Source organism: Salvia splendens, chromosome 10 (assembly GCF_004379255.2).
Source record: "Salvia splendens isolate huo1 chromosome 10, SspV2, whole genome shotgun sequence".
Taxonomy (NCBI): Eukaryota; Viridiplantae; Streptophyta; class Magnoliopsida; order Lamiales; family Lamiaceae; genus Salvia; species Salvia splendens.
Window position 1 is genome coordinate 21,553,389 of NC_056041.1, and position 11,376 is coordinate 21,564,764.

General features: G+C 37.4%; 1 long non-coding RNA gene across 2 annotated transcripts; it reads left to right on the forward strand.

The window, feature by feature from the left end:
• Positions 1-1,884: 1,884 nt before the first annotated feature.
• On the forward strand, positions 1,885-10,807 carry LOC121751980. 2 transcript variants are annotated; one of them, XR_006040224.1, is made up of 3 exons: positions 1,885-2,883; positions 4,428-9,064; positions 10,609-10,807. It is a non-coding gene; the product is annotated as an uncharacterized LOC121751980 (long non-coding RNA). The 2 variants fall into 2 exon arrangements; XR_006040223.1 differs by having other exon boundaries at positions 4,428-10,807.
• Positions 10,808-11,376: the final 569 nt, after the last annotated feature.

Consider the following 11,376-nt stretch of genomic DNA (forward strand, 5'->3'; position numbering starts at 1 on the left):
GTTTGGAATAATGTGCACAAGAGCAGTTCCTAGAGAGGTTGGCCGGCCATGGTGTCCGTTGGAGGTGGCCACCTTCTTGGTACACGACTTTTCAGACATGGTATGAGTTTAAAGAACTTAGACTGCAGTCGGACTTTTAAGATCACAAAAGAATTTAGTATGCTCGGGCCTTTTAAGAAAAACCCCGTGTGATATTGTTGATGGATGACAACTATATAATGTATGCTTTGATTTTCGCCACGTGTGCACTGAGTACTCATGTACTCAGCCCTGCATGTATTTATAAATATGCAGGTTGAACGTCAAGAGGAAGGAGTATGGATCGGAGTTGATGTTATTAAGTAATCAAGTGGATTTCTCGACGATTCGTGTCTTCATACACGAAGTCGTTTAATAAGGACTTATTCCGCTGTATTTTGTTAAGTGAGAATTTCAAGTCTCATATTCGAACTTTGATTTAGTTGATGAAATGATTATTCTATTTTGAGACCATGTAATTGAATACTTGGCTTCTATCTTATGGTATTAATCGATTTGGCATTTTCGGCAAGTTTCTTGAGTTCTACCATCTTTTCTTTCCCCGCTTCGTTAATCCCTCTTATTAGTCGCGGATTACCTATCTTTAGCAAAATGCGGTCGTGACACATAAAACATAAAATAATCGATTTGAGTGATTCCATGTATACATAAAGCAAATTGTATTAGACCTCATTAATGGATGTAACATGCATTGCCCAAAAAATAATTAGGTTATACAATAAACTATAATTTCAAAACGAGTTAAACACGCTATGACATAGATCTAGCTTAATTAATGTAAAATAAATGTAAGTGGCCGGTGTTAAAACTAATGAGTTAGAATTAACAACAAATACTAATTCTTTGTTAAATTGGAAAACAGAGTTAGTACAATATTTACAATATTTAAAATTCATAAATGTTAAAAATACGTGAAGCCGGTATCAAAAATTCAAAAGCATAATTAAAGGCGGCCGGAAATCAAAATGTCTTATTTGGCTTTTCAAACATTTCAATGCAAATATCATTTGACTAATTATTCCTTATATTCGCTCTAAACAATTTTGGTCATATACATTAGTGTATTATTTTTGGTTCCAAATAATATATTTTGAACTATAATTAATATTCCATTAAATCTAAAAGTTGACGTGTGCAGAAGGAAATCTAATTGAAATATTGAATTATGGGAATGATTTGGCATTCGTTAAATTGTGGAAGCGTCCATGGTGAAAATTAAGTCGCAAGGTTGAGGAAGAACGGTCTTAGAAAAAAAATTTGAATTTTATACTAGAATTTAGGTAAAAATTTGAAGCGTAGTTTAGTCCCTTGATAAGAGCATCCACAGTGGGGCGGACGATAGCCCGCTCGATGTCGGGTGGACTATCGTCCGCTACTGTAGCTAGGCGGACGATGGCTCCTCCATCGTCCGCGGTATCGTCCGCCCCATTCCGGGCGACGCGAACGGTACCGCAGATGATGCAACGCGTTTTTCTTTTTTTTTTAAATATTTTTTATTCCATTTTTTTTATCTATATACCTCAATTCTTATTCTATTGTTCACATCAATCTCTCATTCCCACCTCTCGATTTTCTTTCATCACACGCCAATCTTTTTCTCACTCGAAAAATGAGACCCGATGTAACGACCCGAAATTTCGTAATTTTGAAAATCAGCAATAGAAATCGATAGTCTAAATTAGAGGTCTCGGTGAGTAAAAATTTATGTGTCGGATTAGTAGGAAATAAATTTATTAGAAATATGTTTATATTAATTTTTTAATACAATGTTCGAGTTATGAGGTGTAGGATTCTAGAAATAAAATAGAAAAAAAGGGGAATTGGAAAATGGATTGAGATTTTTATCTCAATTCCCCACTTACTACTACACACACCATTCCACTTTGTCCTCTTCTCCACGGGGAACTCCCTTTCTCTCATTCCCATTTTTCTTCAAATCTCCAATTGAAGGCGACCCCTCCCATTTCTCATCGGCGAAATCGCCGTTCCAATCGGTCGTCGGAGCTCCGCCGGCGCCAACCGTGCCTCGGCTCTCTTCTCTATTTCTCCCTCAACTCTATTCACATCACATTTTTCCCAAATTAGAAACCCTTAATTTGAGAAGAAGCAGCGGTGCTTCGTTCCATACCTCGCCTTCTTCTCCGGTGAATTCACGCCACCGTGAATGTCTCGCTGGAACTCTACCAGCGGTTCGCGCCTCTCTCTGGTCACTGAACACCGTCGCCAGCAGCATTCGCCCCCCCTCTCTCTCGGCTTTCCCCACACGCCGCTCTTCCCGGCGCTCGTAGCACCACTGCCGGAATCCAGTAGAGGCCGTTGCTGCTTCACGAGACTTCGTCTGTTGCTGTTGTTCGGCGAGACCCTCAGCCTAAGTTAAGTCATTTCTCTTCTTTCTCATTACTTGAGTGTTCTTAACTTGATCGAAGCATGTGGTGTGAATAGGCTCAATTGTGGTATTTATTTCACTGGAATTGGTCTTTGGCTATGGTATTAAAGTTCTGACTTTTCCTTTGGGAGCATTTAGCTCACTGCAATGAGTCCCTACTTTTATACGTGAATTCTGTGGAAGGACTTTGATGGGTTTGCTACTGTTCCATACTTGATGTGAGGATCCTATGGGAAATTCTAAGTTCTTGTGTTATCTAATTGTTCTATATGATGCAAAAGGGTGGTGTTGGTGATTACCTCACTCGGTGAATCCTCCCGGTTTGCCCTCTTGCTGCCTCCACCTCGCGCCGCCGCTCCTCACCCCGTCGCACTTCTTGCCTTGTGAAAATATAAGGTAACACGGACAAGGAGGAGCGGGAATCTAGGATTTTGATGTCAAGGCTCGTTGGACTTGAGGTAGTATATTCTACATTAGGTCTTAATTCCTGAATTAAGTTTACGCGATTGCATATAGAATATTGTGCGTTAATCGGTGATACTTTATGTGATCTATATATTTTGCTTCTGACGTGAAATATATTGAATATTGGATATGTGATGATATTGATTGAATTGGAATTTATTTGTTTATTCGATATGATATGGTGTGAAAAGAAGTAGTTGATCTGATATGTTAAAGATTATTGAAAATAAGTAATTTGATGAGAAAATGAATATAAATGTGGCTGTAAAGTTAATGAGATAAATGTGGAAGTGAGCATTAAGGTAAATGAGATAAATGATATATGCCTATGAAATGTATACTTATATGATTTACATGTGAAGATGTCAGATCGATCTGTGATGACGTCTAATCTGTCTGTATGGATTTGTTATGTTGGAAATCGTTGATAATAAAGTATACTTGTCTGTGCTTATGCCCCGTGCTTGAGTGTGTTCTGTGGGTACAATTGGCATGCCATAGGACAGCAGCGCTGCATTATATGTGATCACTCGTCTTCTGGATAACCGAAGCGAGGATCATCTGATATCTGATGGGCCTCTATCTGATCTGTCTGATATACACCCTATGGGTGGTCTGATTATCTGTCTGCACCCTAATGGGTGGTCTGTGCGGCGTCCTCTCAAGGACCATGGCCGCGTCTGTATCTGATTCTGTTTCTGATCTGGTCCGCGTACCCTAGTTTGGCACTAAGCACTTAATGGGGCTATATGTGTTCCGGTATGTGAGAACAATGGTGATTGTTATATGTGTTATGATACGTGATTGTGTGAAACCTCTGTAATAACTCTGATGTATCTGGTACATGAAAGCATATTTTGTTATATGTGTTTGGATATGTGAAAGCTATATTCTTATGTGAAAAATGATATTATGTGATGCTAATTGATATATTCTGATGCTTATGATCCTCTGATGCAAAAAGAGTGAATCTGACATTGTTTGATATGATTTGACGTTGTATGAAGTTATGATGTTGCTCGACACTAGCAATTGATAAATTGATCATGTTTATTGGTATATTATGAGATTATATGACTATGCCTTCAGTAAGTCCCAAGAAATCAAAGGAGGAAAGGTCAGACTTTTATTGTTGGTTATTTTGATATGTATATGGTTATGAGAATGTTGGCGATCTGTAAGCGCGTTGGTGTATAAATAATATTGTGACATTCTGTGGTTAACTCGATAATTGGTGATGTGAACTTTCCTTTGTGTTCTACCTGATTAATTTATGAATTTATATGTGATTATGAATCTGGTAAATTCCATGAGATCAAGGAATGGTGACCTAAACTTATGATTATGATGTTGGGGGTTTCTAATATTAGATATATGTAAATGGATATGATGAGGTAAGCTTTGGAGTGATTTCTAGATTAATAAAAATGAAAATGCATAGGTTGCATAACGTTTACTTAACCCGGAAATTAGGCTCTAATGTTGAGTATACTACTGGGCTTGTTGAAGCTCACCCCTTTCTTTTTCCCCTATGCAGATTAGAGGATCAGACCTAGCTCTTTTGTTGTACAGCTGCTCAGCCAGGTCACTAGTCAGTCTTTTGAGTTCGAGTAATTCTTGGATATGTTAGTTGTGGCATGTATAGAAAGTGTAATGTAGTTTGGACGTTTCATTTACTTCGCTATCTAGGTTGTATAAATATATATAAACTTTTGGGAAACAAGTTTATGGTCCAATTTCAGATGTTATATAGCAGTTTTTTCGTTTGCCAAGTAAATGAAAATTATATATCTCTATATATATAAAAAAAAGAAAAATAATCAAGGATTTTCTGTTAAGTAGAGATTGGTACTGAAAGGTGACATCACTTATTCGATTATGAAATTAATCGGGTAAGGGGTGTTACATGTTTTGGTATCAGAGCCTAGGTTTAGGCGGTTCTAGGCTTGAGACGTGTTAGGATGTGTCTAGAAACATGCCATATAGGATTTTGATTTGAGTCATTGCTAGTGACCTGGTGTGTGTATGTTTTCCTGATGTGTACATGTTTTCTGGCTTCAAGACTTGACAGTCTTTAGTTTCTGAGTGATACGGAAAACCTTTCTGTATAAGGTTCGAAATGGTGAATTGAGGTTGAATAGACCGATGATCCTGTAGTCATTTGGCCGGCTATTAAAAAAAAGCTTGCATCTTCTGCCCTTTAAATTGGCTCTTCAACTTATAATATATACGATGTCAGCCGCGTCGTGTTCTTGCTTTCTGTCTTCCTCAAGTTTGGCTTGCCCTCGCTTTCTGAGTAGAACTTTCTCAACAACACCACAAAAAAGTCCACTTTGGTTGCCCACTGAGCTGATCATCCATCAAAACTAGGCTTTAAAGCTCCTTTAACTGATATAGTGTAGTAATATGAATATGCCAAATGAGAGTTATCCTTCGTGATCTCTTCCTTTGAGAATTGTTGTTTGGGACCCTCCAACGTGTTTGTCTTTTTGTTGACCCTATAAGATAATTGAAGGAAGTGATTTTTCCTGCTAGTACTATTACCTTGGAGAAATGATCTTCTTTGATTAATTCCTAACAATTGCATCCTTCCAGGTCATCTAAACATTAAGTGTTTACTTATCTACCACCACTGTGTCATTATTTTCTATACCGAGTCTGGAGCTACTTGTAGTTTATGTGAAACCTGATTCTGACCCTTGAAACTTGGAATACTTTTGGTTGAACCTTCTGTCCTTCGTGATTTATTGTCTCTAATGACAATAATCCTTTACTTGTGTGCTTTTGCCACTAAATTTTGTTGTTGAAATTGTTCGAGCTTATGTCTTTTATATTGACAAAGCCTCTTTGATAGTTGTTTTTAAGAGATGACACATTAAACATAATATCTTTGGTTGACCCCTTCTATATTAATTATTGGCGTTCTTTTCTGCTGAAATTACACTGATTCCTTTGCCTAACCCTATTGTTTAAATTGTCTTCTATCTCGAGACCTTTCTGCAACTTGAGATTTGAGTTGATGTTTTACCTTTGTCTCCAATAACTCTGCTTCAATCATCATCTCTATGAGTTGTTTTTCTTTGAACTATCTTCGAAATATATGGACCCAACTAACGATATGATTCGTATGTTCCTATTGTTTCTTAACCATGATATTTGTTAACTTAAGACCAGATGTGGCTCAGAGAATATGCAGTCATTGTTCTATTGAAATTTTTGCCATCTCAATCGTGTTTTTCTGACCTTTGATTATTGACAATTTGCTTATGTCCTACGGATGCTTAAATTGTTCTGAAAGGTAATAAATATCTAATTATGGAGCAAAGTTTTCATGTGACTGAGAAAGTAGTTAAGTGGAACTGGCCACTCCATGTAACTCGAATCTCAATAGCGTCTTCCTTCGACAAACCGATGGGTTTTAACTTTGAAGTCATTTCATTGGACTTATTGTCATTTCATTCTTACCATCGGTTACCTTTTCCAAGCTTGTTCGGTAATTATTTGATGAAATCTTTTGATCAGTCACTCTACTTCAATGTATGAAATGGATCATCTATTTTCTCATCATTGTTGTTTCCTGTTGATTTTCCATTCCATGGAATTTGTGGATCAACTCTTCCAATTGGTATCTTCATGTCTTGATCCGAAATATCTTTTTGTGATATCATATTCGTTAAACATCTGAGATGGTCAATCTCTGAATTTTCTTTTGAAGAACAAGTTTAACCACTTATTATTCACTTGATGCATCCAATAAGTTAATGATCCATTTTTGCCTCAATAATTTCCTAAATCATGTGAACCGTATTAACCAATCTCTGTGTCAATCTCTGTCTCCTGTCATCTAATATTTCTCGTACATCTGCACTAGAAAGTCATGCCTTAATGGATTTCTTTGTATCTGAGTTTGGATCACCTTGTCCAGGATCTTCTGATTTGGCTTACTAGGAGGCAATATGTGTCTCCATACCTATTTCTTCCGTAATGTGTAACCTTCTATAATTCGATACTGTTCTGTACCCTTGCATATTGGAGTTGGTGATATTTTTGACCATCTAATGTTAGTTTCTGCTACCAGAACTTCTATCAAAGATAAATTGATTGTCTTGTCGGTAAGTTTCTTATGATCCTTTCTGAATAATCCACTCGAGATATCGAGGTATTTTCTAAACACTCTCTCTGGTGAATAGTGTGTCTATGTCTGCATTTGAACCGGATGTCTTATGGCTCTTATATTACAACATTGCTTTTGGTGAAGTACGGTTTGCATTTCTTTGTCATTGAACAATCCAATCTCATTGGCAATCTTAGCGATTCCTTTCCCAAATTTATATCACGTGTTATCTTCGAATCCATCATTTACTTTATATAAAGTTCTCTTTTCTTTCTTTATTGAGTACGAGTTGTTCGATCGGAAATGGAACTGACTTAAGATTTTCCTACACTTGTTATGTTATGAAAGTTCTTGAGGTTCATTCGAATCTGAGTTGTAATAAACCTATAATTTGTGCTTACTGAGACTAATCCTTGAGCCTACGATGATCGGATCTGAGATTATCTTGCAAATCTAATTGTTGGTGAAAGATAGTGATTTGTGACAAACTGAAGATTTAAAACTCTTGAGTTCATGTTGGTTTGGTTACTATGATTTAATATCTTTGAACTACTATGATAGTGATTGGCTTACAGAAACATCACTACATGCTTATGTGACCATTTGGGATTCTGCTATCTAACGCTGATGAGATTTGAGGAAAAAAAAAATCCATATAAATGCCAATTGTTCTATTGTCTTTAGTGTGGTGGGCTTGGCTAAGACTAATTTTTGCATGAATTGGGTATAAAATTTTCTTTGAAAGAATATGATATGAAAGCAATATTCCGTCTCTTCGATTCGGGTATCAATTTCGAGGACGAAATTTCCTAAGGGGGGAGAGTTGTAACGACCCGAAATTTCTTAATTTTGAAAATCACCAATAGAAATCGATAGTCTAAATTAGAGGTCTCGGTGAGTAAAAATTTATGTGTCGGATTAGTAGGAAATAAATTGATTAGAAATATGTTTATATTAATTTTTTAATACAATGTTCGAGTTATGAGGTGTAGGATTCTAGAAATAAAATAGAAAAAAAGGGGAATTGGAAAATGGATTGAGATTTTTATCTCAATTCCCCACTTACGGGAACCTTCTACACACATCATTCCACTTTGTCCTCTTCTCCACGGGGAACTCCCTTTCTCTCATTCCCATTTTTCTTCAAATCTCCAATTGAATCAAAGGCGGCCCCTCCCATTTCTCATCGGCGAAATCGCCGTTCCAATCGGTCGTCGGAGCTCCGCCGGCACCAACCGTGCCTCGACTCTCTTCTCTATTTCTCCCTCAACTCTATTCACATCATATTTTTCCCAAATTAGAAACCCTTAAATTGAGAAGAAGCAGCGGTGCTTCGTTCCATACCTCGCCTTCTTCTTCGGCTAATTCACGCCACCGTGAATGTCTCGCTGGTAGTCTACCAGCGGTTCGCGCCTCTCTCTGGTCACTGAACACCGTCGCCAGCAGCATTTGCCCCCCCTCTCTCTCGGCTTTCCCCACACGCCGCTCTTCCCGGCGCTCGTAGCACCACTGCCGGAATCCAGTAGAGGCCGTTGCTGCTTCGCGAGACTTCGTCTGTTGCTGTTGTTCGGCGAGACCCTCAGCCTAAGTTAAGTCCTTTCTCTTCTTTCTCATTACTTGAGTGTTCTTAACTTGATCGAAGCATGTGGTGTGAACAGGCTCAATTGTGGTATTTATTTCACTGGAATTGGTCTTTGGCTATGGTATTAAAGTTCTGACTTTTCTTTTGGGAGCATTTAGCTCACTGCAATGAGTCCCTACTTTTATACGTGAATTCTGTGGAAGGACTTTGATAGGTTTGCTACTGTTCCATACTTGATGTGAGGATCCTATGGGAAATTCTAAGTTCTTGTGTTATCTAATTGTTCTATATGATACAAAAGGGTGGTGTTGGTGATTACCTCATTCGGTGAATCCTCCCGGTTTGCCCTCTTGCTGCCTCCACCTCGCGCCGCCGCTCCTCACCCCGTCGCACTTCTTGCCTTGTGAAAATATAAGGTAACACGGACAAGGAGGAGCGGGAATCTAGGATTTTGATGTTAAGGCTCGTTGGACTTGAGGTAGTATATTCTACATTAGGTCTTAATTCCTGAATTAAGTTTACGCGATTGCATATAGAATATTGTGCGTTAATCGGTGATACTTTATGTGATCTATATATTTTGCTTCTGACGTGAAATATATTGAATATTGGATATGTGATGATATTGATTGAATTGGAATTTATTTGTTTATTCGATATGATATGGTGTGAAAAGAAGTAGTTGATCTGATATGTTAAAGATTATTCAAAATAAGTAATTTGATGAGAAAATGAATATAAATGTGGCTGTAAAGTTAATGAGATAAATGTGGAAGTGAGCATTAAGGTAAATGAGATAAATGATATATGCCTATGAAATGTATACTTATATGATTTACATGTGAAGATGTCAGATCGATCTGTGATGACGTCTGATATGTCTGTATGGATTTGTTATGTTGGAAATTGTTGATAATAAAGTATACTTGTCTGTGCTTATGCCCCGTGCTTGAGTGTGTTCTGTGAGTACAATTGGCATGCCATAGGACAGCAGCGCTGCATTATATGTGATCACTCGTCTTCTGGATAACCGAAGCGAGGATCATCTGATATCTGATGGGCCTCTATCTGATCTGTATGATATACACCCTATGGGTGGTCTGATTATCTGTCTGCACCATAATGGGTGGTCTGTGCGGCGTCCTCTCAAGGACCATGGCCGCGTCTATATCTGATTCTGTTTCTGATCTGGTCCGCGTACCCTAGTTTGGCACTAAGCACTTAATGGGGCTATATGTGTTCCGATATGTGAGAACAATGGTGATTGTTATATGTGTTATGATATGTGATTGTGTGAAACCTCTGTTATAACTCTGATGTATCTGGTACATGAAAGCAGATTTTGTTATATGTGTTTGGATAACTGAAAGCTATATTCTTATGTGAAAAATGATATTATATGATGCTAATTGATATATTCTGATGCTAATGATCCTCTGATGCAAAAAAGGTGAATCTGACATTGTTTGATATGATTTGACGTTGTATGAAGTTATGATGTTGCTCGACACTAGCAATTGATAAATTGATCATGTTTATTGGTATATTATGAGATTATATGACTATACCTTCAGTAAGTCCCAAGAAATCAAAGGAGTAAAGGTCAAACTTTTATTGTTGGTTATTTTGATATGTATATGGCTATGAGAATGTTGGCGATCTGTAAGCGCGTTGGTGTATAAATAATATTGTGACATTCTGTGGTTAACTCGATAATTGGTGATGTGAACTTTCCTTTGTGTTCTACCTGATTAATTTATGAATTTATATGTGATTATGAATCTGGTAAATTCCATGAGATCAAGGAATGGTGACCTAAACTTATGATTATGATGTTGGGGGTTTCTAATATTAGATATATGTAAATGGATATGATGAGGTAAGCTTTGGAGTGATTTCTAGATTAATAAAAATGAAAATGCATAGGTTGCATAACGTTTACTTAACCCGGAAATTAGGCTCTAATGTTGAGTATACTACTGGGCTTGTTGAAGCTCACCCCTTTCTTTTTCCCCTATGCAGATTAGAGGATCAGACCTAGCTCTTTTGTTGTACAGCTGCTCAGCCAGGTCACTAGTCAGTCTTTTGAGTTCGAGTAATTCTTGGATATGTTAGTTGTGGCATGTATAGAAAGTGTAATGTAGTTTGGACGTTTCATTTACTTCGCTATCTAGGTTGTATAAATATATCTAAACTTTTGGGAAACAAGTTTATGGTCCAATTTCAGATGTTATATAGCAGTTTTTTCGTTTGCCAAGTAAATGAAAATTATATATCTCTATATATATAAAAAAAGATAAAGAATCAAGGATTTTCTGTTAAGTAGGGATTGGTACTGAAAGGTGACATCACTTATTCGATTATGAAATTAATCGGGTAAGGGGTGTTACATGTTTTGGTATCAGAGCCTAGGTTTAGGCGGTTCTAGGCTTGAGACGTGTTAGAATGTGTCTAGAAACATGCCATATAGGATTTTGATTTGAGTCATTGCTAGTGACCTGGTGTGTGTATGTTTTCCTGATGTGTACATGTTTTCTGGCTTCAAGACTTGACAGTCTTTAGTTTCTGAGTGATACGGAAAACCTTTCTGTATAAGGTTCGAAATGGTGAATTGAGGTTGAATAGACCGATGATCCTGTAGTCATTTGGTCGGCTATTAAAAAAAAGCTTGCATCTTCTGCCCTTTAAATTGGCTCTTCAACTTATAATATATACGATGTCAGTCGCGTCGTGTTCTTGCTTTCTGTCTTCCTCAAGTTTGGCTTGCCTTCGCTTTCTGAGTAGAACTTT